The sequence below is a fragment of the Bacillus rossius genome, unplaced genomic scaffold (assembly GCF_032445375.1).
Source record: "Bacillus rossius redtenbacheri isolate Brsri unplaced genomic scaffold, Brsri_v3 Brsri_v3_scf716, whole genome shotgun sequence".
In the NCBI taxonomy this organism is placed as follows: Eukaryota; Metazoa; Arthropoda; class Insecta; order Phasmatodea; family Bacillidae; genus Bacillus; species Bacillus rossius.
The window spans coordinates 17,394-25,581 of NW_026962938.1; the positions used below are offsets into that span (position 1 = coordinate 17,394).

Consider the following 8,188-nt stretch of genomic DNA (forward strand, 5'->3'; position numbering starts at 1 on the left):
CTGGAGACAGGCCTGCGGGACTGTGCAGTATATTGAGCGGGGAGCCAGGAAAATCTCCCGGCGACCGAGGCCTCCGCGGCCGAGGAAATGGTAATTGGTGGTTTTGCATGTAAAATTAACATGTGTATTAACACAAGCTGGGATGAGAGGAATTTGGCGGCGACCGAGGCCTCCTCACCCCGGCAAAATATCAGCTACCGGGCTCTGCATATTCCTACAGAAGCAGGCCTGCAGGACTCTGCAATATATTGAGCGGGAACCAGAAAATTCTGGCGGCGACCGAGGCCTCCGCGGCCGAGGAAAATTGTCATTGGTGGTTTGCATGTAAAATTAACATGTGTATTAACACAAGCTGTGACCAGAGGAATTTGGCGGCGACCGGGGCCTCCACACCCCGGCAAAATATCAGCTACCGGGCTCTGCTTATTCACATTCAAGCAGGCATTAGGGACTCTGAAAAGTTTCGGGCGGGGAGCCAGAAAATTCTCCCGGCCACAGAGCCCTCCCTCCCGAGAGTCTGTGTAAATGCCTGTTATACAGGCCCCATGAATTCCAGCCTTATAGGTTATTTTAAGTCTCCGTTCGTGGTTGTTCGTAAACAACTGCGATTCGGGATTTTGACCTATTTCCTATGATCATGTTCCCGGAAGTTAGCCAGCCTCTTTCAGTCAAAATCTCATATTTTGGGTACCTTTGTGAACCCATCGATAGGCCCATTTTGGGTATATTAGGGGGACATGCAATCGGGAAAAATTGGAATTATTTGCAATATGGAAAGAATATGTACATAAATGAAAAGGGAGTCCCCCCGAGTTTTCTCGCCCTATATATATTGCAAAAATATCCAATTAATTATTGTGGAACCTGTAGCACCTTTCTATGAAGCAGAATTAACATTACAGAACGGTTTGAATGCTACCACCTCAGTTTCTCTACAATGCATTGGATTTCAAAGAGGTGAATTACTGTGGATGGTACTGTTGTATGGCTAACAAATCGTCTGGGAAACAATGCAGAATTAAATTAAGAAGGTTGTATGTTTTCTGTTACATGGTGGAGGTGCCCTCTAGTACACAGTAAAATGTTTTGTGGACTGCAGCTCCTTGAGGAATTAATTCAGTATGGGTCTTGTAGTGGTCTGAAAGTGGATGATGAAAAAGAATGTATAATGGTATTCAGAGCACCTCGCGGTGAAGCGGACATGCTACCTCAAAATGCTTGATTGATTCATGCCCAGTTCCCCCAAGAAGCGGTACATTGAAAAAATTGATTTACTTTGTGGATGATACTAGCAAATACTATCCGCTGGGGGAAGTAAGCAGAAATTTGGTGGTCGTATGTTTGTTACATGGTAGAGGTGCTTTCTAGTACACAATGAAATGCTTGGTGTACCGCTGCTCCTTGAAGAATTAATTCCATATGGGTCTAGCCGTGGTCTTAACTGTGAACACGAAGAACTATCTAAAGTGGCCTATCTGTCTGAACTGCAATACACAAGCTGCGAGCCAATGCTATACCTTTCTCAGGTAACGAGCTCTTGTGCGGCGATTCGATTGGATGCGAAATGGTGGGGAACGCGTGTCCGGTCGTCTTAACCAAGTAATGGTTCCCCTCTGTTAACAATGAAATGTTTGATGGATCGCAGCTCCCTGAGAGACAAGTTTCAAAGGGGTTAGTCGCGGTCTTCAATCCTGGCCAAGGTGCAGTCACCATCTATAAGAGATACCTGCTTTACTGAAGGGTAGCAAGAGTTCCCTTGCCCGCATGTTGCTCCGTGGGGGTATATCAGTATAAAGGTAGAAGAAGCCATGATCGGAGCTTCGGTGGATGAGATTGGCGGAGAAGACATGTTCTTGTCTATCTGGTAGATCAGGGGGGTGGCAGCTGATCCGGAGAAAGCAAGCGGACTCCCGATGTTCCGTCGACTCCCAATGTACACTTGAAACATGCACATTTGGGTGGCGAGGGGGCGTTGTGGCCATCCGAAAACATGTCTTCATCTCTCTTATTGGTGGACCGCTGCTCCTTGAAGAATTAATTCCATATGGGTCTAGTCTTGGTGATAACTGTGAACACTAAGAACTATCTAAAGTGGCCTATCTGTCTGAACTGCAATACACTAGCTGCGAGCCAATGCTATACCTTTCTTAGGTAACGAGCTCTTGTGCGGCAATTCGATTGGATGCGAAATGGTGGGGAACGCGTGTCCTATCGTCTTAACCAAGTAATGGTTCCCCTCTGTTAACAATGAAATGTTTGATGGATCGCAGCTCCCTGAGAGACAAGTTTCAAAGGGGTTAGTCGCGGTCTTCAATCCTGGCCAAGGTGCAGTCACCATCTATAAGAGATACCTGCTTTACTGAAGGGTAGCAAGAGTTCCCTTGCCCGCATGTTGCTCCGTGGGGGTATATCAGTATAAAGGTAGAAGAAGCCATGATCGGAGCTTCGGTGGATGAGATTGGTGGAGAAGACATGTTCTTGTCTATCTGGTAGATCAGGGGGGTGGCAGCTGATCCGGAGAAAGCAAGCGGACTCCCGATGTTCCGTCGACTCCCAATGTACACTTAAAACATGCACATTTGGGTGGCGAGGGGGCGTTGTGGCCATCCGAAAACATGTCTTCATCTCTCTTATTGGTGGACCGCTGCTCCTTGAAGAATTAAATCCATATGGGTCTAGTCTTGGTGATAACTGTGAACACTAAGAACTATCTAAAGTGGCCTATCTGTCTGAACTGCAATACACTAGCTGCGAGCCAATGCTATACCTTTCTCAGGTAACGAGCTCTTGTGCGGCAATTCGATTGGATGCGAAATGGTGGGGAACGCGTGTCCTATCGTCTTAACCAAGTAATGGTTCCCCTCTGTTAACAATGAAATGTTTGATGGATCGCAGCTCCCTGAGAGACAAGTTTCAAAGGGGTTAGTCGCGGTCTTCAGCCCTGGCCAAAGGTGTTTAGAAATGAATACTTTTCGGACCAGTGGGCAAATTAGTTCACAGCGAGCCCACGGGCCAACGGTCTGCTCCCGCAGTGGGCCGCGCCCGAATGTGGGCACCGATCATATAATTTGAAATCCACTCGCCAAGTACCATGCGAGTTTCTAAGAGCGCGATATATTCGCCAGTGAAAGCCTTGGAAGTTTGGCCTCGCCTACTCCCTAGGAAAATTAATTAGAGATGGAAGGAAAGACTTTGCAATTGCAAAGCGGGTGTCGATATTGGGAAGTCGCCCCCGTACTTGTTGATACAGAAGGAAAAAAAAATGTACATCATAAGATTCGGACCCGGTGCTCTGCGGACCCGGGAGGTTCCTCCGAACGAAAAAAAAAGCTGCTAGCAGCTCCCTGGTTGATCCTGCCAGTAGTCATATGCTTGTCTCAAAGATTAAGCCATGCATGTCTAAGTGCAAGCCAAAATAAGGTGAAACCGCGAATGGCTCATTAAATCAGTTATGGTTCCTTAGATCGTACCACATGACTTGGATAACTGTGGTAATTCTAGAGCTAATACATGCTGAACTGAGTCCCGACCAGAAATGGGAGGGATGCTTTTATTAGATCAAAACCAATCGGCGTGGCTCGTCTGCGTCCGTTTGCTTTGGTGACTCTGGATAACTTTGTGCTGATCGCACGGTCTCCGTACCGGCGACGCATCTTTCAAATGTCTGCCTTATCAACTGTCGATGGTAGGTTCTGCGCCTACCATGGTTGTAACGGGTAACGGGGAATCAGGGTTCGATTCCGGAGAGGGAGCCTGAGAAACGGCTACCACATCCAAGGAAGGCAGCAGGCGCGCAAATTACCCACTCCCGGCACGGGGAGGTAGTGACGAAAAATAACGATACGGGACTCATCCGAGGCCCCGTAATCGGAATGAGAACACTTTAAACCCTTTAACGAGTATCCATTGGAGGGCAAGTCTGGTGCCAGCAGCCGCGGTAATTCCAGCTCCAATAGCGTATATTAAAGTTGTTGCGGTTAAAAAGCTCGTAGTTGGACTTGTGTCCCACGCTGTCGGTTCACCGTTCGTCGGTGTCTAACTGGCATGCCCGTGCGGACGTCCTGCCGGTGGATGCGGTCGGCCGCGGCAAGCCCCTTCCCTCGGGCGTTCGCCCCTCCTCTCGTAACCTCTTCGCGGAGGCCGGGTTGGATGCGGGTGTTTCGTCCCGGGGTGCATGCTTGGGCCCCGCGCGTCGGCGGTCCGATGCAATCCTACCGCGGTGCTCTTCACCGAGTGTCGAGGTGGGCCGGCACGTTTACTTTGAACAAATTAGAGTGCTCAAAGCAGGCAGTGTTTCGCCTGAATATTGTGTGCATGGAATAATGGAATAGGACCTCGGTTCTATTTTGTTGGTTTTCGGAACCCGAGGTAATGATTAACAGGGACAAACGGGGGCATTCGTATTGCGACGTTAGAGGTGAAATTCTTGGATCGTCGCAAGACGAACCTAAGCGAAAGCATTTGCCATGTGTGTTTTCATTAATCAAGAACGAAAGTTAGAGGTTCGAAGGCGATCAGATACCGCCCTAGTTCTAACCATAAACGATGCCAGCTAGCGATCCGCCGAAGTTCCTCCGATGACTCGGCGGGCAGCTTCCGGGAAACCAAAGCTTTTGGGTTCCGGGGGAAGTATGGTTGCAAAGCTGAAACTTAAAGGAATTGACGGAAGGGCACCACCAGGAGTGGAGCCTGCGGCTTAATTTGACTCAACACGGGAAACCTCACCAGGCCCGGACACCGGAAGGATTGACAGATTGAGAGCTCTTTCTTGATTCGGTGGGTGGTGGTGCATGGCCGTTCTTAGTTGGTGGAGCGATTTGTCTGGTTAATTCCGATAACGAACGAGACTCTGGCCTGCTAACTAGTCGCTTCCGGTATCCCTTCGTGCTACCGGCGACAAATGATCTTCTTAGAGGGACAGGCGGCTTCTAGCCGCACGAGATTGAGCAATAACAGGTCTGTGATGCCCTTAGATGTTCTGGGCCGCACGCGCGCTACACTGAAGGAATCAGCGTGTCCTCCTAGCCCGAAAGGGCCGGGTAACCCGTTGAACCTCCTTCGTGCTAGGGATTGGGGCTTGCAATTGTACCCCATGAACGAGGAATTCCCAGTAAGCGCGAGTCATAAGCTCGCGTTGATTACGTCCCTGCCCTTTGTACACACCGCCCGTCGCTACTACCGATTGAATGATTTAGTGAGGTCTTCAGACCGGTGCGCGACGGCTCTTCGCGAGCCGCTGATGTTGCTGGAAAGATGACCAAACTTGATCATTTAGAGGAAGTAAAAGTCGTAACAAGGTTTCCGTAGGTGAACCTGCGGAAGGATCATTAACGGCCATGGAGAAAATGAGGCTGGATCACATTTGAACGGAAGGTGGCCTCTGGCCTTGCGCCCTATGACCCGATAGGTCCCGACTCTCCATTGCCTGGAAATCCTTACATTGGAATCGAGGCGGATTTCTAAGGCAGTGGAGGCGACCCTGCTAGGTTGCCAGGGACCGAGGAACAAGGGTGTGGCCTGGTGGTCCAATGTGGATCTTTTCTTGTGCCTTCGCATCATCGGTGGCACAAAAAAAAATATGTATGGATGTTGGTCGTGGCGCCCTGAGAATTATATTCTACGGGGCAGGTCACAGCCATGAGAAAATAAAAAAGTGAAATAACGCACTTCTGGCTGGAACAAAAAATTGACAATAAAGGGAAAGCCTGAGTGTCGGAGAAATGTTGTCAGTCCACTGGTGATGAGCTGGTAGAAGGATTATCCTTGCTGAAGGAACCAAACCGTCTGCGGGAGATCGTGACGGGGCTTGACCATGGTCTTAGGCGACGAGGGAGCAAATGCTAGCTTTGCCAACCCTTGTTTGTAAGACTGTGCTTGCCAATGGTTTTTTTTTCTGTAGTGAGAACTCGCAGATTTCCTGTGGGCGGCAGGTTACTGCGTAGTGCATGTCGGTCGTGGCCCCCTGAGAATTATATTCTACGGGGCAGGTCACAGCCATAAGATGAAGTTGTGAAAGAATGCACTACTGGATTGATGTCTTGATAACAATGTGATAGGCCTTGCGGGAAACCGCGAGGCCTGAGAAAAAAATATTCTGACAACCCTGAACGGTGGATCACTTGGCTCGTGGGTCGATGAAGGGCGCTGCAAACTGCGCGTCGTCGTGTGAACTGCAGGACACATGAACATCGACATTTTGAACGCACATTGCGGTCCATGGGATTCCATTCCCGGACCACACCCGTCTGAGGGTCCAATTCTCTATAAAACAAAGAAGTGTTCTTTTCAAAAGAATCTCCTGAGTGTGGAAACACTTCTGCCATCATTGGTTTACTGAGGCAGAGCTTGTAGACATCCCTGGATTGTCTCGCCCGCGCCAAAAATTGACCAGCAGGTGCGGTGTGTCTCCCGCTCATTGTGAGAGTTCGCGGATGCCAGTCTGCGTCTCTTTAAAACTGAGAGAGGATGTGAAGTTATTTTCCGATTAGTGTTGGACTTTCACACCGTGCTAAACCCCGAAAGGTACCCGATTGGCGTTCCGTAGGCTCGGCATGATCGGTGCTCGGTACGGGTTATCGCGGTAAGCGATTGAACCACCTTCTCGGAGAATGAAAAGTGTGCAGAACCCTTAATCGGGTCCTCTCCACGCTGCGAGGGAAGGGTGCCTCCGATTACATTAAATAATTGCTCCCAGCAATCCCATTTACATTCGCGCGTGCTGCACACGTTAAAGAGAATGACCTCAGGTCGGGTGAGATTACCCGCTAAATTTAAGCATATTAATAAGCGGAGGAAAAGAAACTAACAAGGATTCCCTCAGTAGCTGCGAGCGAACAGGGAAGAGCCCAGCACCGAATCCCGCAGGCCCTGCCTGTAGGGAAATGTGGTGTTAGGGAGGACCCGTTTATCCTGGGGTGTCACGGCGTGTCCAAGTCCATCTTGAATGGGGGCCACAGCCCACAGAGGGTGCCAGGCCCGTAGCGACCGCTGTTCACCCCGGGAGGGTCTCTCCTCAGAGTCGGGTTGCTTGAGAATGCAGCCCTAAGTGGGTGGTAAACTCCATCTAAGGCTAAATATGACCACGAGACCGATAGCGAACAAGTACCGTGAGGGAAAGTTGAAAAGAACTTTGAAGAGAGAGTTCAAGAGTACGTGAAACCGTTCAGGGGTAAACGGGAGAAATCCTGAATTCGAAAGGTCGTTGGGGATTCATGTCTCTCCGATCGTCAGGCCGCATGGCCTCGCCAGATGGCGTCGGTCGCCCGCGGCGATTCACTTCGTCCGCGGTGTCGTTACTGGCGTTCACTCGGCTGAGGTGGTGGATCTCTGGCTTCGGAGGGCTGCACTTCCTCCCTTGTAGAAACGTCGCGACCCGTTGGGTGTCGGTCTCAAGTCCATGGATGGCAGACCGTGTGCTATGCGACAACATATCGCTGGCCACGGACTCTGTGAGATCTGGCCGGCTGCCCGACGGTATGACCAGAGGGGACGATCCGCTTACAATGCAAAACACTTGGGATGTGAAGCGTCCGGCTCCAGAAACCGAGGTGCGCAGGGATAGTGGTTGAAAAATCGCGGACGCCGTGCATGCACGGGTCTTGGCCCTGAGTGTCCTCGAGCTGGTGTCCTCGGACTGGATCTTGACCCCCGTCTGCGACGCCCTCCTTCGGATGGTCTCCCGACCCGTCTTGAAACACGGACCAAGGAGTCTAACATGTGCGCGAGTCATGGGGTTGCACTAAACCTAAAGGCGAAATGAAAGTGAAAGCCGCAATGTTGTGGGCGGCCGAGGGAAGAGGGTAACATTTTACGGGCGAGCTACCGCGTGAGCGGTTGGCTCGTGCCGGCCTGCATTCCCGGGGCGTCTCGTCCTCATTGCGAGGTGAGGCGCACCTAGAGCGTACACGTTGGGACCCGAAAGATGGTGAACTATGCCTGGCCAGGACGAAGTCAGGGGAAACCCTGATGGAGGTCCGTAGCGATTCTGACGTGCAAATCGATCGTCGGAGCTGGGTATAGGGGCGAAAGACTAATCGAACCATCTAGTAGCTGGTTCCCTCCGAAGTTTCCCTCAGGATAGCTGTCACTCGGAGGATTTTAAGAAAAACAGAGTCTCATACGGTAAAGCGAATGATTAGAGGCCTTGGGGCCGAAACGACCTCAACCTATTCTCAAACTTTAAATGGGT

At 50.5% G+C, this 8,188-nt stretch overlaps 2 non-coding genes across 2 annotated transcripts; both read left to right on the plus strand.

Moving 5' to 3' along the window:
- Positions 1 to 3,341: 3,341 nt before the first annotated feature.
- Positions 3,342 to 5,330, plus strand: LOC134545431 (small subunit ribosomal RNA). Its single transcript, XR_010078532.1, has one exon. It is a non-coding gene; the product is annotated as a small subunit ribosomal RNA (ribosomal RNA).
- Positions 5,331 to 6,099: 769 nt separating this feature from the next.
- LOC134545430 (5.8S ribosomal RNA) lies at positions 6,100 to 6,255 on the plus strand. Its single transcript, XR_010078531.1, has one exon. It is a non-coding gene; the product is annotated as a 5.8S ribosomal RNA (ribosomal RNA).
- The last annotated feature ends 1,933 nt before the right edge of the window (positions 6,256 to 8,188 follow it).